This window comes from Pinus tabuliformis, chromosome Q (assembly GCF_031772625.1).
Source record: "Pinus tabuliformis cultivar Carrire ecotype Pingquan chromosome Q, CPIR1, whole genome shotgun sequence".
NCBI classification, from domain to species: Eukaryota; Viridiplantae; Streptophyta; class Pinopsida; order Pinales; family Pinaceae; genus Pinus; species Pinus tabuliformis.
In genome coordinates, this window is record NC_142296.1 from 687,625,798 (window position 1) to 687,650,486 (window position 24,689).

The window sequence follows — 24,689 nt, forward strand, 5'->3', positions numbered from 1 at the left end:
GACAAAATTCATTTAAATGTACAGCTGCATAGTTATCAAAAGAAGCAGTCTTGCTGTGTTAGGGTTTTGTATTAGCATGGTTTTCATCCCCTTTCTCAAAACTCTGTTTTTCCCTACCTATTTCCCTATGTAAACCCCAATTCAATTGCTTGTCCCTTCAGTTAAACTCCCTAGGCAATTGAATGTCCCTCCCTATGATCAAAGCACACAGTCAAACCCTAATTCCCCATGGTAAAAGCATGATGAAGCTGCCACTGTCCTAAATGAATTGCTGTTACAAAAATTAGTTGGCAGTGATTATTAAAAGGGTTTCACTGTCCCCCCAAACCTAATTCCTAATATCCTCTCTTTTCCCTAATTCCCAAGTTATCAATTCCCTCTCCCTTCCATTGTAACATGATCACAGCAATCCCCTTCCCTTCTTCTTACAATCTAATACCCAAAATCCCTGTTTCATATTAGCATCAAATGGTCATTTCAAAATGTGGAAAAAACAGAGTATGCTCATGAAAGATATTTGAAGACAAAATATAAAAGCAGCAGCCTGTTAAATGTTTATGATTGATGCTACCCTATTCCCTTATACTTTCATTCCCTCCATGATGAAAATCTATATTGTCCTTTCCCTTGGTGATCATAAAACATATTTCCCTAATACAGTATTCATTTGCAAATGATGAAAGATGGAATGACATGTTTAGCATTATGTGATGTTTTCCTTCAGAATTCCCTGCTTATATATATATTTTTTCCCTTTCCTATATGTAAATTCCCTCCCCTAACATATCCCTCATGATGTTTCCCCTTGAAAACAGCATACTTCACAGCATTTTGCAGGCAGGGCAGCGGTCATTTTGACTTATTTATTCCACCTTGCTCAATAACACCATGTCAACCACTGAGACTAATGAGCAAGGTGATGACCGATCATCATCTACTGAGATTGAGATACAGCAGAGGCCTCGTAGGGGAGGCAAGGGTGGTCACCACAGGAGGGAAGAGCCCACATCATTGACAGAGTTGCAGGCTTGCCCATTGGCAGTGTCTTGTTTTCAGCATATGGCTTGTTTTCAGTTTTTTGAGACGCTGTCACACATCCAGCATCACAGAGACTTGGCCCGGTTGTTTGTCCTCCATCTCCATGACAGGCAGGTCACCCTTGCAGGGGTGAATTTTGTGTTTTCTCCAGAGGCTATCACAGATGCTACCGGGATACCCAATGTGGGTGAGGTGTGGCCGAAGCGCAAGTGGGTGGACCTGGTATACTATGAGCCATATGTTAGGCCTGCCCATGTGCATCACTTGACAAGGAACTTTCCTATCAAGTTCCTCCGAGCAGAGTATATAGACACCATGAGACTCATTATGCACTACTTCACATGCGAGGGGAGATTCTCACGAGTATTTTCTTGTCATATCCGCATGATGATGCACTTCACCAGAGTGAGGATGATGAACATTTCGGCATTCTTATTTCATGACATTCAGAGGATAGCCACTACCTTTCGGAGACAGACTCCAGTACAGCAGCTCCGGAGCCTATGCCATCATGGTCTTATTCAGTTAATAGTTTCCCATCAGCTGAGCCAGCAGGGCATCCCTTGGGCGGATTTCATCTCCCGAGATGTTTTCACACAGCCACATTCAGGGCCTGAGGCAGTTCATGAGGAGGGAGGGCCATCACATCAGCTCGAGACCAGCATCCCGAGACACATGGCTTCTTCTCCTCGGGTCACATATCAGAGAGGTCACAGGACCTTATTTGCAGCAGCCCGACGAGTACTTTCTCTACAGCTAGTGGAAGAGGTCTCGTCTTCATCATCAGAGCAGCGAGTGTTATCTCCACACCAGGTGGAAGGGGCCTCGCTTTCTTCATCGGCACAGGCAGTACGAGAGGGCAAGCAGCCCATGGTTGAGGATGAGGCAGTTGGCGAGGCACATGATGATTTCACTGGTCGTGATGCTCATTCTCCTTCCTCTTCAGATTTCTATGAGCTCAAGGAAGAGAACCTTGTGTTGCAGCGGAAGCTTGAGATGGCTCAGTGGACTATCACTTATTTAGAGCAGCGGACCAAACAGCTGGAGACCGAGAAGGAGTTGGATGAGTTATGGAGGATGCGATTTGACCGAGTCATCAATCGCAGGAGGCCTGGGGACCCACTGCCCATGGATAGAGAGTTATTGCTCATCCGAGCAAATTGGCGCTTGGAGGGACTGTTAGACAAGGCAAACCGTGACAACAAGCTGCTCCGGAACATGAAGACACACTACTGGGCAAGATTACATGTTTGCAAGGCGAGAATGAAAATTCTCCAAAGAGAGCTGTCAGAGGCCCGGAAGAAGAAGAAAAGGACAAATCCACTCCACATCTTGGCTGAGGCATCCCTCACTCATCATGGTACTGATCAGCCTTGATCTAGCATCAAAATCTGAAAATTTTGAGAATTTTGGAGCATTTTGCAAATTTTTGGTAAAATTACAGGTTTTGCCCACGGTTTGGTCTCACCCCGGGTGAGACCATTTTGAAGGGCTGCTCAGAATTTTGAAAACTTGGCATTTTTGGAAAGGGCATGCAAAAAGAAAAATTACCAGTACTTGGGGGCAGCCTAATTTTGAGTTTTGAGCCTCCAAAAGCTCAAAATACACCTTAAAAATGACTTTCTGCCCACTTTTTGAGTTGCAGAAAGTGACCTTGGGAGAAATGGTTTTTGAGGGGTCAAATCAACACCAAATCCAGAAATTCCACTTGGGATGGAAAGTAGACAGGCCAAGCTTTCCAATGAGCCATCTTGCACCTGATTTGGATCAGTGGAACCCACTCAAAAGTAGCTGCAAAGGGGCGCGACCAGAACTTCCAGGGGCGCGACCAAAACCTCCAGATTTGCCAATTTTTGACTAGTTCGGCCAGAAAAGCACTATTTTCACTTTGGTTGACTATTTGAGCATGTAAATGATGGATTATTGTGTAAATTTCATGGCATTAGATACTTTTACTCTTCTTTACCACTTCTAGAAGCTTCTTTGATGTAAATAGTGAATATTTAATGCATAGATAAGCTTCCTAAGTTTTAGAGGTAAGTTGTTGAGCTGGCCTATTATCTAGTGACTGATTTAGAATTAGTTGCAACAGCTCCTAGGAAGCTGAGCTCGACCCCTAGAGGTGGGGAAAGAGGTTTGACCTTCTATATTATGCCTTCTCTTTCTCATTTTGATGGTTGGACTCTAGAGGGAGAAGTGCTATTGTATTTTTGACTTGTATTTTCTGCAATTTGAGGAAAAGGAAGGCCAGGGTTTTGCAGACTTCATTGTGGATTCTTGTGGATTATTATGTTGATGGTGTGTCTCCTACTGTTATTGTAAGTGTGTTTATGTGTTCCATTTCTTGATCTCTTGCTGCTATTTAAACAAAAGAAGTGATAAAGTTTGAATTCATGCATGCCATGCTCAGCTTTCAATTTTGTTTAAAATTTATGTTTTCCACTGTCTAGAGAGGATTCGAATTCATTGTTTGCCCTCTTTAGCCTCTTTTCTTTCTTCCCTGATCATCTCTTTCAGTTAAAGGCATCAGCATAGACTCCTACCTTGCCCCAAAGACCCACCTGCAAAAACTGAGCTCAATCCCCGCACCCTAAATTGCACTCCCTCCAATTGCCACCAAAAACCCAAAAAATCTTTAAATCAACCCCCCTTATCAATTTACTAGCCTAATATCTTTGATCCTAATTGGTCAGCTTATTATATTATAAGATCTATCAAATCTGACCCGAGAGAGCCTTCTCATACCTCGTAGGGCTAGCTACGAGGTGAAATGGTTTGATGTAGCCTTGAGAGTTTGTCTATCTCAGCCTAGGTGAATTCCAAGCGCTAACAGAAGGCTTTCAGAGTTTATATCTTACATTCAAAAATAATTGCATATGTACCCTCTGCTGCAATAAAAGATGTCTTGACACAAATTGATGTTGATGGAAGAAGGGAAAAATGGATTGCAAAAATGATAGAATTTAATATAGAACTGAAGCCCACCAAGCTGGTCAGAGGTCAAGGGCTTGCCAAGTTATTGGCTGAAGAAAATTGCAGGTCTTTAGATATTGATTTCCTGTGTGCTATTGCAGAAAACGGTCAAACAGATGAAGAAGAAAGAACAACGGAAACAGTGAGGAAGTAGTCAGTGGGCGAGAGTCTAGCTTCATGTAATTGGTATGCTGAAATAATTATTTTTTTGCTAAAGCTAGAAATCCCTTCATGATTTACTCAAATTAAGGCCAGAACTTTAAAACTTAGAGCAGCAAAGTATTGTATCATTGAAAATCTTCTCTACTGGAGGGATCCATCTGGAATACTGTTAAGGTGTCTGAACAGAGAACAATCAAAAGAAGTTATGCAGCAGTTTCATAACAGCATGTGTGGAGGGCACCATTATTGGAAGACCATAGCCCATAAAATCCTGACAGCTGGGTATTATTGGCCCACTTTATTTTCAGATGTATTCGTTTTTGTTAAATCTTGTGACAAGTGCCAAAGATTTGAAGGAAAACACTAGTTGAAGTCCCTGCCCCTAAATCCAATTCAGGAAAAAGGACCTTTTCAGTAGTGGGGTTTGGATTTCATTGGAGAAATCAATCCACATTCTAGTGGCCAGCACAGGCGGATATTAGTAGCCACTGATTATTTCACTAAATGGATTGAAGCAGTCCCTACCAGGAAGGCTGATCATAAGGTTGTCATGAAGTTTTTGACAGAAAATATCTTCAGCAAATTTGGTTATCCACACAAACTAGTCACAGATAATGCAGCAGCCTTCAGGGCAAACGAATTGGTGGAAATGTGTTATTCAATGGGTATCAAACTGGTTCATTCCACTTCATATTATCCACATGGAAATGTTCTAGCAGAATCCTCTAATAAGAGTCTGATCAGGATAATAAATAAGCTATTAGAGGACAATAAAAAGAATTGGGATTCAAAGCTCAAGTATGCACTATGGGCTGATAGAGTGACCATTAAAAAATCCACAGGGAATTCTCCTTTCAAGCTGGTATATGGCACTGAGGCAATATTTCCAATTCAGTTAACTCTCCCTGTGGCAAAATTCCTTCAAGAAGCGCAGGATGAGGAAGAAGAAATGGCAAAGAGGATCATTGATTTAGCAGAAATACATCATATTAGAGGACAGCTGGTTGAAAAAGCTGCAGCACATCAAAGAAAGATCAAGGAAGCCTTTGACAAGAAGGCAAAAACAAATAATTTTCAGATTGGTAACTTGGTTTTGTAATGGGATGCACTAAAGGAAAACAAAGGCAATCATGGGAAATTTGATGCTTCTTGGACAGGGCCTTTCATCATTTCACAGATTTAAGGGAACAACACCTTCATACTAAAAATTATGGGAGGAGAGACAGTGTTTGATGGCCCAGTTAATGGGCGGTTTTTGAAAGTTTATGTTGTTTAAGGTCTTTTGGCCTTAAAGGCTTTAAATATATTATTTTTATCAGCTTTGTGGAGGTAAAGTAGACTCCATGCCCAGTGGAACACTAGGAATTTTTGTTAACTTGTTTTCAGCTGGAAAGGCATTGGTATGCAGGTTCTTCAGACCTCATAGGGAGGATCTCATCCCCAGAAGCAGCCAGTGTTAGCTCTGCTACATGTTTGAGCAGTTTTGAGGGTCAAGGACAGCTTGGCTGTGGTCTTTTCTGAAAAGGAGGGGCTAGCAGCAATTCATTCAATCTTTCCCCTTCCATTTGCTTTACCCTTATAACTCCCGCCACCTTCATTTCCTCCTTCCCTTCCTTCCTCTTTACTCTCCCTATCTTCATTATTTTTGTTTGCCTTTATAAACCCCGCCTAAACCCTGTTTAACCAGCTCCCGGGTCATATTTGGTTTTAACATTATTTAACCTTATAAACCCCGGTAACCTTTAAAACATATATTAACCTATTGTTTTGGTTTTACCTCGGTGCTAAAAGTCCTAACCTATTATAACTATGCGCTTTTACAATAGAAACATAACCTATCGACTGGCCCCTTACCTGTCACGTCGCCTGTCATATCAACCAAAAAGCATGTTAATTTCGCGCCGTCCGATCTTACCTTGCCAGGATCCAACGATAGTCGCTTCCCCCACTCCGTCAAGCGGCGCATGTGATAACTCCCGGGGAAAGCGGTTTCACACTTGTCAAATCAGACATGCGACACTCGCTGACTCGTATCGCACCCTCCCTGTACGTTTACCGCCATTGACCATAAGCGGTGTGGGGAAACCGCTTCCCGCCACTGTACCCGGCTCCCCTCCTGTTAACCTGTGTTCAACTCCGTCTCCCGTCAGCCGTTGGATCATTCCCACCGTGATCCAATGGCCATTGTTCATCTGTTCGCCTGCCTCCCGATAGCCCTCTCAGATCTAATCTCAGCCGTCAATCTACCAGATCTAACGGCTAGCATCCTTTATCAGCTCTGGGTTCATCATCCATGCATTTTACGCGTCTATGGCAGTCCTGTACACCCGAAGAATAAAAGAGCTCATGATTCAATACTCTATACATTTAATCCTCAACAACTTCATTCAAGGAATAGCATGGTCAAGGACGAGAAAGTACTGCCTCAAGTAGTTGAATTCATTCAGCAGTTATGGACACTTATTCATGAAACATTCCACCTGTTCAAGAAGTACACCAGAGCAACAGAAAGACCATTTTGTTCATTAAAAACAATCAAACTATATCAGAGACCCATATATGTGTGTAAATGTGGTTGGTGGACAGTTATGACCCCTCCACGCATAGCCTAGCAGAGCAATTTTGTAAACAAATTCTATATATACTCAGAAAAAATATGTAATCAGGTTGATGAGTGTTATTTTGTTGTAAGGTTCAACTTCTGGAGAATGTAACTGTTGTGATACCTGCAGCGTCTGGTCTTCATTTCAGCTAATGCAAGCTTCTTTTGTTGTTAATTGCTCACTTTCCACTTCTCCTTCTTGTTCCAGGATGTGCCTGTTTTGCACTTATTCATGTGATGTTAATGTTTAGCATTAGAGGGGCTGTCATCCCACCTCTGTGTTAGGATTTAGCATGCATCATTGAATTTGTTTGCAGGTTTCTATTGTTTTAATGCCAGAGAGCTATCATCCTGTCTGTGTATTAGAAAACAGATTTACAGACCTTTTAACTGGTTGCAACCGGCCATCACAGGGTCCTGTGTATCTGCTGGTGTGGTCAGTCTTCTCCATCATCACATTTTATTTAAACTGTGAGTAATTGGTGGTCTAAAGCCTTGTAGTCTAGGGGTGTTCACTCATGTCTGGGGTCAAGCATAGTAGGAGTGGTTATTTGGCTTCAATATGCAGCATTTCTTTCATTCATCCACTATTTTTCCAACATTTTGTTGAGTTTGTAATGATCCCGAACATTTCTGATATGAAACCTAGGAGAGTTTCTTGTGGTGGTAACAGTTATTATGAGACGGCGATAGACCTTCTTGTTGATTCTCAGATAAGTATGAGACCCCTATGTTCAAATATGTAATTATGACCTGTACATTACATGTTCATGATGTGTTTGATGAAATGTTTGTCATGGTTAGGATGAGTCAAGTTAAGTCCTTGATCAAGTCTTGAATTAAAGGCTTTGTCTTTGTGTCATTTATCATCTCTTAGAGTTTCACCAAGTTATGGGCAGAGGTCTGGATCCTAACCCTTAAAAGTTGCTTAGATCTTGGGGTCGCTGGCATAGAACTAAGTAATTTAGTCTAAAGTCTCTAGGAAGTAGCCTTATGCGAGCGACGAGAAGGTTACAATCATTGGCTTGGCTTCTCATGGGAGCGACTGGGAGTCCATGTCAGTGAAAAAGCAAGTTAACTCAGGGTTTGGGTGCCTAGAGTGGTTATTTGGCTCATGGGGATCCTATAGCTCCTGAGGAAGGTTAGTATGATTTTAGTTTGTCGATTCCACTTACTTAACTATACTTAGGAGGTTGAGTCACATCATAGTAACACTTCGTCACATATTTACCCTGGCAGACCGATGGACTTAGGTAAGTGTGGGAGGAGGGTGTTACACTTGAATTCCTTTGGGGATCCATGCCAAATCCATCTAGTAAACTGGAATTGCTTCCAAGACTAATTTTTCCATAACCAAATTCCCAGCTCTCGACACCCATCTATGACTCCAACATGAGAGTCTCTTTTCCAGTTTTGCTAGAAACCAAAACTAGTCTTCAATCCTATAGTTGTTTGGCTTCTGGTGAAAACCTAAGTATTTTAGGCCTGACGCAAAAGTGAGAATCTCAAATGGAAAAAACGTTTTGATGCTATTTATATCTTGAGACCTCCAAATTGTGAGTAGTGATAGTTTATTTTGTAACATTGATAACCATTTCAGTTTCTCTGTTGAATAGTTCCAAAATTTCATGAAGACGTTGAAGATCTCTTAATGCACCATTGAAAAATATTAAGATTTCATCTACAAAAAATACATTAGTAATGGAGAGAGTATGTACCACAATTACACCTTGAAAGTCACCTCTCCACTTGGTCGCATCTAACATTTTTCGTAGGCCTTATACAATGATTAGGAAAAGGAGGGGGACAGTGGGAAGCCCTATCTGAGACCCTCTTTGTTGTGAAAAAGGAGAGGTTGATCCATTTATGAGTACTGCAAAACATTGATATCATGCAGATTACCAAGTTTATGAATTGCATCTCAAATTCTATGTGAGCAAGAATTAGATGAACAAAAATCCAGTCGTCATAGTCATATGCCTTAAATAGATCAAGTTTGACGATAGCCACTTTTAGTTTTTTTTTTCTTTATGTTGTGGATCCCTTCTTTGGATACCCCTATAGCCTCATGTATTTGCCTCCCATCAAGAAACCTAAATTGTTCATTAGAGATAGATTTAGATAGAATAGGCTTGATCCTTTGGGCTATGACCTTTGAAATGATTTTATATATATAGTTGCATGGAGAAAGGGGTTGAAAATCTTCAAAGGAAGAGGGTTCATCTACTTTCGGGATTAATTCTATGAAGGTTGAATTAAACGTTGGAAGAATACGACCCTCGTCTTTAGACTCATTGATCACTTTCAGAAGATCTCCCCCAATAATTTTATAAAGCTCGATAAAAAATTCAATAGTCTACCCATTTGGGCCTGGATTTTTGTCTTTCTGGAAGCTGGCAAGGACAGATTTGAGCTCTTCTTCATAAAATTCCTCCATTAGAGTACAACTTTCTTACTCTTCCACAAATCATGGAAAAAATTGGTAAACCTAATAATCTCTGCAATTATTGTCCCTTCAGAAGCTTTGAAAAGGTTTTTTGAAATGGTCTCTTCCCATAGCAACCAAGCCTTTGAATTATGTAATTTCCCTACCCTGATAATCTTTCATTCTCTAACTTGTGTTTATCATCTTGTGGCTCTTAGAAAAATCCTATAAGCATTTTGTATTTCATCTCCTTTTTCTAACCAAATGGCCCTACTTTTCAGCCACAATTCAGCCTCCCTATCTATAAATATTTCCTTCCTTCTTGTGATTAGTCTTCCCAGATCCTCCCTGGAAGCCAAATATTTGAAGCCCCCATCATTTAAGTTAGCAACCAAACCCTTATGCTTTTCAATTTTAAACAATTCCTCCTCTTTCCTATATCATTTTATAAGCAGCCCACTCATTTTTCAATTTCTTTATTTGATTTTCCACAAATTGTTACGTTGTTGATCTACCTAAATCCCTAACACAGTGTCTCCAGTTATAATTAACTAGGTTTCTTAAGATTTTATCTTGTAACTATTGTTACACAAAAATATCGTCACCATGATTATTTGCAGCCAATATGGGTTTATCATCACTTGTATTGTCCTCCTAAGCAAGTCTAGGACCTCAGCTCTTCAGATCAAGCTTTGGAAGTGGGAGAAAGACATTAAAAATCAATGTAACTCTGGTTCCACACTTTCTCTCATGGTCACCTGCGGTCCCACACCTTCTGTGTACAAAAGCTGCGTACCTACCCGCTCTGTTCCTAATGGTGTAGGTGCGGACCCCTGTGAAAATCAAAAGGCGCAATTTTTATCTTAAAAAACTCACTTTAGGTTAATTCTAGAGTTTTCTAGAAGGAATTTTGACGTGGATTGTTCGCTCTGAGGTGGTTCATGCATCCCAAAAGAGAAGGAGCTAATCCCTTGACTAAAGGATCTATCCCTTTGAAGGAGGGTTTTATCCCTTTGAAGAAGGACCTAGTAACTTCCCTCCATTGCACTATAAATACAGGCATTGGGGTGAGGACTAGGGAGGTTAGAAGCTGAACATTTTGAGGGTAAATGCTGGTGAAATCAAGACTCTTTGGTTGAGATTGAGAGGAAAGATCACATACCTCTTGTTTCCATTGGAGAGTGAGTGAAGCTTGTCAAAGTAGAGGAGACATCTTGTTGGACCCTGGGAGGAGCTTGTACAGCGTCAAGGCAAAGGTTGTAAAGTTCTTCTTCTTTTGAATTAATACAATCAAACTCATTTTTCTCAACAAGTATCTTATGTTATTTGTTTCATGGACTCCTTGACTTTCATGTTAAATATGTTTCATGCAATTGGTTTTTCAGGTGCTATTTAATTTGTTTGCCTTGTTTGTGTTTGCAGATTCGCGAAGAGGAGCTCATTTGGATCAAAAGAGCGAGGGCATCCACAAGCTTGCGTTGGACCAAAGGTAGGCCCTAAAAACACTTGTTTGCTATTGTTTATTGAAGCATGTTTAGAGAAAGATAGTGTCTGGTTGGTTTGCTTGTCGTTAGGTCTTCTTTAGATTCTAGGAAGGTCTATCTTGTCCGCAAGATCGACTTATTCCGCACGACAACTATCCAACATTCATTTTGAAGGGGTTTTCCAACTTCTGTGACCTTGCCTTTATTTCTAAAAGGATTGGAGAGTGATTAGAATCAATTTTCCACCTCGATCCATTCATGAAGTAAATTGTGCTTATGAACCAAGGCCTTTGCCAACAAAAACCTATCAATGCAATTAGTCACACTATCTTCTCCAACTCGGTGATTCCTCCAAGTAGGCTTGATTTTGATAGGTTTCAAGTCAATGAGATTGGAAGAGGCGAGACGGTAGGAGAAAAAATTTAAGAGGATATCATGTTTGGCTTTCTCCCCCCAAGATTCAGTAACCCCCTTCGAGAAATTAAGATCCACTCCCATAATTAGGTTGTCTCTCTTTACAAGAGACTTCCTTAAAAATTCAATCCAGAAACTCATCCACTCTTCATGAGGTCCATAGATATTTAGAAAGATAAAACTCATTCCCAATTCCACAAAAAATCTTTCCAACCCCAAACCTAAAGGAATACTCTAAGAACCCTCCATTTGAATCTTTTGGGTATCCCATCCTTGTTAGAAAATGTAAAGTAGCAGAAATTATAACTTATTTTCTTCAACCTTGATACTTGCTTTTGAAACTTAGTTATATTCGGTATGTTCTTAATTAGATCTTCATCGACAATATCAAGAAACATGTTGGGACAGGGTCCCCTGCGGTCAATTTTGGGGCAAAAGCCCAAGTTTTTTTAATGTAAAGTGTAAAGTCTCCGCAACTTGTGGTCGTGGAGCGCGTAGATAGTAAAGTTTCATAAAGGGTTTTTCCCTTCTTTTATGTAAGTTGTGTCGGCTTTAGTAGACCTACCCATGGTCTACAGACCATGGGATTGTATAAAAAGGAGAGTCTGAGAGAGTCTAAGGCAGTTTAGTTAAGTTGATTATATTGATGAAGACAAATGTAATGGGTTAGTAGAAGTGAAGAGTGAAGAGTCTTAGAGTAGAAGAGAGGCTCTGCAACTGAGTGCACAGGGTAGTCTCAAGTTTGTAAGCAGAACTGAAGTATCAATAAAGAGATTATTCTGGAAATGTATAGGTTTTTTCCATTTACTTATGTTATGAATGAATGCATTTATGTTATGATGAATAATGGGGTTATGATTTAATACTGTATTGATGCTCGATCCTGCATGGTTTACATTGTTATATGAACGCAAGTACTAATATATGTTTACGCAAAGAATATCTTAGTGCATGTTAAAGATATCAGATACTTAGGCTGATCTGGGTAAATACAGAACTAAGGGTAATTACAGAGGTGTGTAAACAGTTGATTCACCTATTTAGGGTCCGCGAAATACAATCACAGACCTTCAAGGAGGTATTAATAGAATCTGATTAAGAGAAGTTATATCGATAAGCCCTTGGGGATTATCGATATGCGCGATGGTAGGTTTAAGGCATAAAACGACATCACACTCATCTCTAGGTGCAGAAACTTGGTTCTAGCATCCCCCCATACTACTTCGGGTGAGACTTTAGTTCGCGCTTCGTAGGTTGATGCCGACAGGGCCAGTAGTGTAGGGATTTGTTTGGAAAACTTAACTCTGAACCTGGGTCTGGACACACTAAGCCAAAAAATGGTTCTATTTTCAGGACCAGGATTTGCATAAAGAGATGTGTGATCTCGCATCACTGGAATCCAAAAAAGAAAGAAATTGAGGAGTGGTTGGATAGAAAGATGCACGAATTCATGGCGCAAGAAAATATAAATCTGCGATTAATGAAAGAACAGTGGTTGGACAGGTATCTGTACACAGATATACATGAAATTTTCTTCCGTTCCTTCACGATCGAGCTATACGAGTGGATTGCTAAATTGGCAGACGACCAGGGAAGGTGAAGGCTTAACGGTCCAATAGTGTGGACCCCGGAGCTAGTGCGGATATTAGAAGCCTCTGAAGACAAGATTGTGTGTGTTGTTAACCACTGGCTTGATCATGTCATCAGAAGATTTCTGATAGAGTTCGTCATCGACACCTCGGTCAGCTATAGCAAAGAAGAGCGATGCTTATTCAAGGGATCGCGAGGTAAGTATTTGAGATCTTTGAATACTTGGATTAAAATTCTCTTGTGTGAAAAGCGGGTTATGCAATTACCTTGATGTTTGGATCTACATGAAGTGGAAAGTTATTCAGGGATAGAAGAAGAACAGGTCCTGAATATAGCCCACTGATTGAGCCTCCTCTGAGTGACGATGAAGGAGCAGAACAGGCTTCACCGAAGAGCGATGTTTAGTTAATAAGGCAAGGGTTCCCACAAATAACCCATCCACCCACACCACCTCCATCTTCACCTCCACAGAATACACCTTCACCCACACCGCCACCACCTCCGCCACCGTTCAATATGGCGAATGTAGTGAATTTTCTCGTTTTCAAGGGCTTGGGAAATGAGGACCCATAATAGTTTTGGTTCATTTTGAAAGCCTTATGGACAGCCCAAAACATTACAGATGATCAGATGAAGAAAGAACATTGGTTATTGCTTTACATGATCACGCGCTTATGTGGCACATTAAGAACTGCACCGATAACCCGATAGTTGCGTTAGCAGACATTTAGACTGCGCTGAATAAGGAATTCAGTAGGCCCAAGTTTGAAGCGCAATCAATCGTTGGATTCAAGGAAACCGTGATGAAGCTTGGTGAAACACCTTGGGATCTGGATCAGAGATTAAAATGCAAGATCCGTGAAACTAACATGAATCTTACGGATGGGCAACATCGCGAATGGTTTGTGGCTTCGCTCTTGCCTCATTTAAGGGTTGCTTTATCACAGCAAAAGATTGGGACCCAGGTGGAAGCCTTGGAGATTGCGATGAGACTAAATGAGACACCGATTCAATATGCTGGTTTGGGAGTTCAACAAATTCATGCGGAGTTGCAGAATATTTGCCTAGAATTCCAAAGTCTAAAGAAGGATAGAGCGGCTTAGCCAGAGTTGCGCGAAGAAGTTTGGTGTTTGAAATATAAGAGTCAAGGGCATGATAAAGATCATTTCCCTGTCTTCACGAATTATGTTGCAGGAGGAGGGCCGATGCCTCTGAGGACGGAAGATGAAGTAGGGCCAAGTACGAGGCTCACGCTATGGTGTGCTATATGTCAGGTAGCTGGGAAACATGTGACAAATAATTGTCACTTGCTACAGAAATTTGTACAGACACCGCAACAGATCTTCTGCAACTTCTGCAAATCAGTAGGTCACGATGAGCGCAATTGTCATAGTTATGAGCTAATTATGGAGAGAATGCCTACATATCGGATGCAGAGAGAAACTCGGCCTTTGGATCAAGGCGCTAGGGGAATGCAAGGAGGATATTAGGGGCGTAGATGAGGTCGAGGTGGAGGAGGACCTGCGAGAGGTCGGGGACAAGTTATTTGCTACAATTGTGGAGGGCCGGGACACTACGCATGAGAATGTATGAGCCCGACGTGCCTATCGTGCCGATATTGTAGCAACAGAAGATTGCCCTGTATTAATATCTAAGATGCGGGCAAATGGGACATAGCCTCAACAGCCTACCCATAACTTGCAGATGATGGGGGTTGAACTCCGCGAAGAAGATCCTAATGTGAATATAGTGTTGCAAAGTGGAATGATGACTGGAGAATATAAGGGAAAGAAGCCTGAAGAAAGTGAGTGGGTCCGTAAAGCTCCAAAGAAGGAGGTTGGCTTTTATCTAGAGCGCGTGAAAGAAACCTTCATGGAAGCGAAGAAAAGCTTCACTGAGGCTTCTGCCTTAGGAAGTCAGGATAAGCAGTATGAAGAAATGGACCCATCTGTGTTTACTACCTTTTTGGAGATTTGTATGAATTTGCTACGCGATAGCAAGGCCATGAAAGGATTCCAAGAGTTGATCAATAAATGTGCTGGTAAAGAAAATTCTCCTAAGGGACCACGCGTGGTCAGGAAAATTGGTAAGCATAAGGCAAGAACAGGGCGCGAGATGAGGCTCACCATGCAAATAAGAGAGTATGAAATGGACCAAGTTATTCTGGATCTTGGGTCAAATGCGAATGTTTTTCCTAAACAAACATGGGAGAGAATGGGGAGACTTGCGCTACAGTGGTCTCCAATTCAATTAAGGATGGTGAATCAACAAAAGATTATCCCCATGGGAAGATTGTAGGGAGTGGCAGTAGATATTGAAGGCGCGAGCATATTAGCTGATTTCAAAGTGATAGAGATTGTTGATGACAACAATCCCTACCCTGCAATCCTTGGGATCGACTAGGCTATTGATATGAATGGGGTGATCAATTTGAAGGAGTGAACAATGTCATTTGAAAGGAAATCGCTCCACGTAGTAGTACCTCTAGACCCTGCAGAAGTACCGCACTATACTAAACCAGTCCGTGATTATGAAAGTGATGATGATTTGGACCAAATCTACAAAATAACAGTGCAAGACCAAGATTGGGTGAATTCGACAGCAGATGGATGCATTACATGGGACGCAAAAGTTCATGTACATCGGATTCGGATGAGGAGTTGGAACACTGGCAGAATAGGTTGCACAAAGTATCTACACTGTGTTGTAACATGATGACTAAATCGTTGCGCTGTGAATCATTGAAGGTAAGGATTTTTCCTTATTATGATGTTTTAACTGATGTTGATAAATTTTTGGATGCATTTGAAAGGGAAGTGCCAAAGAAGCATCGCTTCCAAGCCTTGTACTTGGCGCTGCATGCTACCCCTGCAAGATGGTGAGGTACGCATAAAGACAATTTTGATGCATGGCGTGAATATGGAAGGATGATGAGGATGCGGTTTGGTTGCCCAAAAGTGCGATTGACGAAGAAATATGATGGGAGGAGTGACCGCTCAATCACTTAGCAAAATGGACTGATGCTTATGGAGCAGAGCCGCAACTGGAGAGGGTACATTTGTTCTATCATACTTTAGATGTAATACTAATGAATTGGTACCTGGAAACAGAGCTTCGCCATGGCACAGATGAATGGGATATTTTGAGATATGGATTCATGATGACATTCATATTTGAGGATGGATTCGAGTGCATCGATGAAGCATTGTAGGAGGTCAAAGTAGCGATCTTCAGAATCCTGCAGGATCCCTTGGATTTGATTCAACCAAATTGGACCACTCAGCTGCGCCATGCGCTGGAGTGCTACAATGTGACTTCTGAAGAAGAAGAGGAGGATCCAAGGAACATTAACATCCCAGAGGCATAAGGTCACTGCAAAGTTGATAGGCCGCAAATAGAGAATCCAGATATCACCGCGCCACTGAAAAATAGACAAGTGAACATTGGAACAGACGCGGAGCTGAGGTTTGTGAAGATAGGGGACTACTGGGATGATGCTACGGTGGATAAGGTCACTGAGTTGCTCCACGAGTACCAGGATTTTTTCCCTACAAAGTTTTCAGACTTGAAAGGGATAATAGGCGATTTAGGAGTGATGAAAATAATGTTGAAACCATACGCGAAGCCTATAAAGTAGAGGCCATATTGCCTTAATCCTAAGTACAAGGAAAACGTCAGCTTGGTGTTGGACAAGATTTTGGCAACAGTTATTGTTGAACCAGTGGAGGAGTCTGATTGGGTAAGTCCAATGGTCGTTCAGGAAAAGAAGCAGAAGGATGAGATAAGTATTTGTGTAGATCTCAAGAAATTGAATGATGCTTGTGTTCATGATCCTTTCCCAACTCTGTTCACAGATGAAGTGCTAGATAATTTTTGTGGGTAGGAGGCCTATTCATTTACTAATGGGTTCTCTAGATACCATCAGATAAAAATCACGTCGAAAGATAGGAGTAAGACTACCTTTGCGACTGAGTGGGGATGCTTTCAATATATGGTAATGCATTTTGGACTTAAGAATGCGTCGGAAATATTTTCATGCGTAGTCATTGCGGCATTCAAAGAGTTCATCCACAATTTTTTGGAGGTATACTTTGACGATTGGACAGTGTTTCGACTAGTAAAGCGCCATGTAACTAGTTTGCACTTAATGTTGGATACATGGCAGAGGTATCAAATCGCACTAAACCTGAATAAGTGTCTATTTTGCATCCCTTTTGGAATCTTGTTGGGTCATGTAGTGTGCAGACAAGGATTAATGGTGGACCCTACTAAGATCGCTATCATAATTAACTTGGAGGTGCTAAAGAGTGTTAAACAACTGCGTGCAACACTGGGTCATGTTGGATACTATCGAAAGTTCATCAAGATCTATGCCTAGATTACCACACCGATGGAAAATCTATTGAAGAAGGACACTACATTATGTTGGAGTAAGAATGTCAGTGGAGCCTGGATGTATTGAATGAAAAAATGGTCACTGCACTGATCCTAGTATTCCCGAATTGGCAGAAGGAATTTCATGTGCATGTGGATGCATCGTGTATTGCGCTAGGAGCAATACTGACATAGGTCGGTGAAGGAGAATTGGATCACCCGATAGCCTTTGCAAGAAGGAAGTTGTCGAAGGTTGAAAAGAACTATTCAACGATGGAGCGCGAAGGGTTGGCTATGGTGTACACACTCCAGAAGTTCAAGCATTACTTGCTAGGCGAACACTTTAAGATGTATACAGACCATTCTACATTAAAGTACCTGGTCAAAAAGCCTGTGTTGGGGGGTGGGGGGGGGGGAATATGCAGATGGTTGTTTTTGTTTCAGGATTACGATTTCTAAGTAATTGTGAAGTCAGGGAGATTGAATGTAGGACCCGATCATCTATAACGCATTGAAAAAGAAGAGGAGCCTAGTAAACTAACGTGCAGCTCTTTCCATTGCGGGTGACAGACGATTATTTTGCAGACGTCATCCACTCCCTGACTACAGGAATGGCTCCAGAAGGATACACAAGTCAATAGAAGAAGGAATTGGTGGTGCGCGTGACAGATTTTTCTGTTATTGCAGGTCACTTATATAAAATGGGATCGGATGAGATACTGCAACGCTATGTGCCTGATTTTGAACGAAGCAGTATCCTAGCTGAAGCTCATGGAGGAGCTGCGAGAGGCCATTATGCAGGAAAAGCAACAACACAGAAGATTTTACGCATTGGGTTGTGGTGGCAAACATTGCATAAGGATTCCAAAGCATATTGTAGGGCCTGCGATTCATGTCAAAGGACTGGCAGGCTATCGTGGAGGGATGAACTACCTTTGAATCCGCAGGTATCATTGTAGCCATTTGATAAATGGGCAATTGATTTTGTAGGACCGATTTAGCCTCCAAGAAAGAAGACGAGTGTGCAGTACATCATCACCACGACCGAGTATTTGACTAGATGGGCAAAGGCACAACCTATAAAGGATTGTACAGGGGCAACAGTAGCGAAATTTTTGTTTGAGTATGTGCTGACCAGGTTTGGTTGCTTGAAGGTTTTGATGAGTGATCGCGGTACGCACTTCCTTAATGAAACACTCAGCGTGCTGACAGAAGAATTCCAGGTTTATCATGAAAAAAAGTACGCCATATCATCCTCAAGCCAATGGGATGATTGAAATGTTTAATAATATTTTGGATAATGCACTGACAAAGGTTTGCAATGCGTAGAGGAATGATTGGAACGTGTGCGTACCAGCGATGTTATGGGCTTATATAATTACTTGTAAGAAGCTTACTGGTCATACACCATTTACGTTGGTCTATGACGTAGAGGTTGTGATTCCTATGGAGTATATTGTGCCTAGTCTATGCATAGCGGAATTCACAGGGATGGCAGACCACGGAGCCCTACAAGAGAGGCGCGTGCAGCTGATAGAGCTCGAGGAAGATAGGTTTTTGGTTGGATTCCATCAACAGGTGCAAAAGGAACGCGAAAGGCATGGCACGATCGGCACATCAAACTGTACACCTTCAAGGTAAATGATTTAGTTTTATTATATGACAGCAAGTTTGATAAATTTCCAGGAAAATTTTAGATGCATTGGCTAGGGCCATATGTGATCAAGGAGATTACCGATGGTGGAGCAGTTCAACTTGTGAAATTGAATGGAGATCCATTTCCGGGAAAGGTAAATGGAAGTTGATTGAAGCCATACACCGGGGATCCAGCCCGATGACTACATGATGGTAGCACAGTCTTAGTGCTCCAGGCAGCTGCAAGGAGGCGTGGGAATATAAAATACACTGCCCAGGTTGTAGAGTTGCACAAAACAGGATGGTGTCATAGTACCAGAAGAAGCATGAAGGGAGCTGCGCTATAGGGGGAGAGACCACACAGCGCAGCCAGAAAGTGATCATTATCGTCACTGTTCATGATTTGACAGTGAGGAGACAATTAAGAGGAGAAGGGGGTAGCATTTAAGGAATTAAGCCTGAAATCGAGTATGAAATATTTGGAAATTTTCCGCCAATCTGGCTTTTATGAACGAATCTTGGGGGGTACGGTCGAATTTCAATTCGAATTCGCCTATAAATTACAGGTGGTCGTCCAGCGAGAAACACTTTGCATCCTAAGAATTTATGAGTTATGTTGTCTATTGCGTGAGCTCTTTAAGAATTTGCTTGCAAGCCCCATGTCTGATTAGTATCCTAAGTCTGATCGGAACCTCATTAACAGCTTCATGTCTACACTAGCTAAGATCGCTAGTACTGGGGGCACTGTCACCTCTAAGGGAGTTTCCCCTGAGGTCATGAGTATGGAGGTTCCCACAGCAGTGCCTAAGGCGTCAAGGTCGCCTATGCCGATGAGAGATATTCCCAAGCCTGAGAAGGATAAAAAGAAGAAGACGATGTCAGTGCGCAAGTCACCAAGGAAAAATCTAGCTACACAGGCTCAGAGAAAAGAAAAGCCAACCGCTCAGGAGAAAGGAAAAATGGTGGATCTGGAGGCTGAGGAGGGTGTGGAAGATAGATATTGAGGAAGTAGACCCTATTTCGAACCTGCTGGAGTACATCCCTCCACGCCAGGGCAAGGTGCAGGTCCCGAAGGACCCAAATCAGGGACAGTTCCTCCTTAAAACACCCCTACTTCCAGAAAATATAACTTTTGAAGGTCCGCGCTTGGCGAGCATCCCACATCTACAGCTTGAAGATTGGGATTTGGGGGACATCGAGCAGCTCCCCCACCTAGCTACCAATACCTTCATGATGCAAGTTTTCTACAAGGAGCCTGGTGTCACCGTGTTGGAGCCGGTGGAATGGATTCGCGGGGTAAACAAGGCAGGGTTGTTGAACCTGTTATGGGTGCCTCACTACCACTGTGCCCCTATAAATTTGACAGTCATTAAGTAGTTGTTGTGCCTTGTGCATGACGGGTGCTTGTGGTTGACTGAGCCAATACCAATCACTGATATGTTGCTCCATCTGATCACATTGTTACCTCATTCTGGAATAAATCTAGCCAAGGCGTTTGGTGGAAAGACGATCAAGCGCAACCTCGCCGAGAAGATGAAGGAAAAGTTCAAACTTGTCAATAAACCGCAGAGGTATTCCATTTCCAGTTTTACTGACCCCGCAGTGAAGGTGGCCACCCAAACTTTGGCTGGAAAAGTGATGAGAAAGTGTCAGTACTAGTGCTCTCATTAGCGGCTCAGTGTGCGGAGGGCATACAGTTCAACTGGGTGCGCTACCTATGTAGCGAGTTCCTCACGAACTGTAGAGAGGCACAAGACCACAGTAAGACCTTCCATTACTCGTGGTTATTACTATCAATTGTGCTGGTCACATGGGAGTTGCCAAAGGACAGCCAATTTCCTCCAATTGAGATATATTTTCCAGACGCGGCAAAGTTTGCATCTTTATGGGCCACCAAGGATGCTAACTGAGTCAGGGAAAGAAAATTGTTTTCGGTACTGATGGAGGCGAGCATTCGCGTTGCCATCAATCGAAAGACATGGTTGTCACCAACTGTCTTTGAGCAACTATCTCAGTACGCGGAGTTCAAATCGGACTTCCACCGTGTTTATATTCGAGCGCGGAAAGATCTGGATCAGAAGTGGTATGATCTCCCCTACTTGGCTACAGATGATGCCATTATATAAGTCCTCAAGCGTTGACCAGCAGATTAGCACACAACATCGGATTTGGCCGTCGGGACTAGCAAGTCTGCAGAGAAGCAAAAAAAGGAAGCGGCCCGACTAAAGGTTCAGCAGTTGGCAAAAAAGAGGAAGATGGAGACTAAAGAGAAGGCCCGAGCATAAGTGGAGTGCGTCGCAAAGGAAAAAGCAGAGCAGGAAGAGCATGGATCTAACAGAAGTCAGAAATCTCCTTCAACCCAAATGGAGGAAAAAGAGTGGTCAGAGCAAGGCGGCGACGATCAGGAGAGCACTCCTTTTCATGTAAAATGACATAGGGAACAGGAAAAGGAGGGACAACAAAAGAAGACCAAAGCCTCCAAGTCGTCACTCGACCCAATCACCTTGATAGAGGGAAACTTAGATGATATTAGTGATAAGGTAAGGGATACAACCATAGAACTGTTGCAGCAGTTTGAGCAGCAGCAAAAGCAAGCATTGGTCACTATACAGATGGGTATGCACGAGCTGCAAATCCAAACAACTAGACTCCAGGCAGGTGCAGGGTAGAGCAGCACGGCTTCAACTAGTTTTGCATTGGGGACCACTCACGTAGCAGAGTTGGTTTGGTCCTTGGATCTCCGGGAAGTTGCTCCCTGATGGAGCTCTGAACACGAAAGCAGATGCTGACAAGGCTACTGTCAGTGCTTTGAGGAATATTGGTCTAAACTTGGTCGCGCTCCCCAGCAAATTCCTTCACACATTGCAAGCAGATGTGATTACAGAGATTCATGCCCGAGAAAAGCACACACTGAGCATGATTAGCGAGTACAAGGTCAATAATGAGCAGACGTTCGTTGAGAAGACGACATAGCTAGAAGCATGGAAGAAGGTTCAGGAGCAGAACGAGTGCACTGTAGCTGTGGTAGCTGACGCATGCAAAATAGTTCTAGAACTGCGTATACCAAAAGAAGCATCGTTGGAGGCCAAGATTATAAAGTTGGCTGCAAGTGTGCATGATGCAAAGACAAAAGTAGCCAAGGTTTAGTTTGAACTGAACCTTAAAATCACAGAACATGAGTTGAAGTCACAGCCTTCAACTCCACCAGAGTTCAGAGAACAACGCAAGGCAGCTGTAAAGTATGGAGTCACAGCAGTAGATGCCACAGTAGCGGACTACACCACGCTCTTTGAGAAATCCATGGAGGTAGTCACGGCGCTCCAGGAGGATCCTAGCCTGCAGAGGTTGAACACAGAAGTCCGTGAATTGTAGTAGAATTATGACGAAGCTAGAGTGACAGCGCACACCATCGCTATATCAAAGAGATTGGCTAAGTTGCATGAGGCAAAGCAGTTGCTTGAACAGGTGGAGGTAGCGCAACGGAAAGAGGCGGTCCACAAGGCCAAATTGGGGCCTTGTCTAGACGAGGCCTATGTTATCTCTGCCACCATTAAGTAGAAGTTGTCGAGCCTACCAAGAACACAACAAACGATAAAGGAAGATAGCATGGGACCAGCCACAGAGCAGCTGGTGGAGCAGATCAAGCAGGCAGCTACATAGAGCACGGTTGAGGTAGAAATGGCGCAAATCATGCTGGGAGATATCCACGGTAAGATCTCTGCACCAGCAAAGTGACTCGAGGGTGAGTCACGATATTTGTGTTGGGGGCCTGTTGGGATACGGTCCCCTGCGATCAATTTTGGGGAAAAATCCCAAGTTTTGGGGCAGAAAGCCAAAGTTTTTTTTTATGTAAAGTGTAAAGTCTCTGCAAGTTATGGTCGCGGAGTGCGTAGATAGTAAAGTGTCATAAAGGGTTTTTCCCTTCTTTTATGTAAGTTGTGTCAGCTTTAGTAGACCTACCCATGGTCACAAACCATGGGATTGTATAAAAAGGAGAGTCTTAGAGAGTCTAAGGTAGTTTAGTTAAGTTGATGATATTGATGAAGACAAATGTAATGGGTTAATAGAAGTGAAGGGCGAAGAGTCTTAGAGTAGAAGAGAGGCTCTGCAGCTGAGTGCGCAGAGGCCTAGAAAAGAGTCCATAGCTGAGTGCGCGGACCCCTGGAGCTGAGTGCGCAGGGTAGTCTCGAGTATGTAAGTAGAACTGAAGTATCAATAAAGAGATTATTTTGGAAATATCTGTGTTTTTTCCATTTACTTATGCTATGAATGAATGTGTTTATGTTATGATGAATAATGGGGTTATGATTTAGTATTGTATTGATGTGCAATTCTGCATGATTTACATTGTTATATGAACACAAGTACTAATATTTGTTTACGCAAATAATATCTTAATGCATGTAAAAGATATCAGATACTTAGGTCGATCTGGTTAAATACAGAACTAAGGGTAAATACAGAGGTGCGTAAATAGTTGATTCACCTATTTAGGTTCCACGAAAGATAGTCGTAGACCTTCGCGGAGGTATAGAATCTTATTAAGAGAAGTTATATCGATAAGCCCTCAAGGCTTATTGATCTGTGCAAAGGTAGGTTTAGGGCATAAAATGACATCACACTCACCTCTAGGTGTGGAAACTTGGTTCCAACATCCCCCCATACTGCTTCGAGTGAGACTTCAGTTCACTGTCTGTGGTTTGATGCCGACAAGGCCAGTAATGTAGGGATCTGTTTGGCAAACTTAACTCTGAACCTGGATCAGGACCCACTAAGCCAAAAAAACATCAAAGAGGACACAGATATAGGCTCTCATCCAATGGAAAACACCTCCTCTAAGGGGAAAACCCAAAAAAACTTCTCTTCTTAGAATATTCTTCAAATGAGATACGGTGACCCAATCCTTAGATCAATTCCTTCTCCCAATACCAAGTCATCCCTTCCTTGAGACTTTCCCTTAAACTGTTTCTTCATTGCAACTTCGTCCTGCCAATAACTGCTCAGCTACTTGACCCAGCAACTTCGTCCTAGAAACTGTTGCATAAACCCTAATCTATATTCCATTTCAGACATTCCTAGAGGAAAACAACTCTCCCCAAGGTCAAAAAGTTTAAGAGAAGGATTTCACTCTATCCAGCAAATTGTTCCTACAATTATGCTCCCCAACAATAACTTCACTCTCAAGCAATTCAAACCTGCAACTTCAGCCTCTTTTTGGCTACAGAAGCCCTAGCTTCTTCACATGTGTGAGATAGATGGAGCCCAGAAACAATGAATTTCACCATCCCAACTTCTCCTAGACTTTCTCTCTTATTTTCCCAGCTTCCCAGCTATGGATAGAAATCTTTCATCGATAGATCAAACTTGTGAGTGAGTGTGTCCAAATGAGGTAAAATTTCTTCCTTTTATAGCCTTCTCAAGTGGTCAAATTCCCTCCTTTAGGCCGACTTGATAATCCTATGGCCAACTTGTACTTTTGGAGATTCCGAGACTTTCTAGACTAAAAAATAATTCTTTTTACATTTATAAATTGCTCGGAAAGGTCTTATAAGCATGATGTTGACTCCTTTGACTCATGACAATAAATCATTAGACCTAATAAACCCTGGAAGCATGAAGAACATGCTTTTACCTAGAATACCATCAATAATGAGCATGAAACCCATGCTTTGATAATAACAATTTTATTTCTTCTTTTCTTGTTTGTTACATAGGATACATATTGAAATGAGTACAACAATTATGAAGATTGAACCTATGGTCATTCCCCTAGAGCACCCCCTAACATCCATACTAAATAAACTCTAATAAGGTAGAGTATTTCAAGAAGGGTTGTGACATGATCCCCTTCCCCCAAGGTTTCTTGAAGAAAGATAAGCTTAGAACCTTTAGTTTGAAAAAGTCTTTTGAAAGCAAGTTTTTTAGGGTTACTTTCTAACCCTCTGCAATTAAAGGATATAAAAATCATTGGGATCACCATGCATTGGGCCTT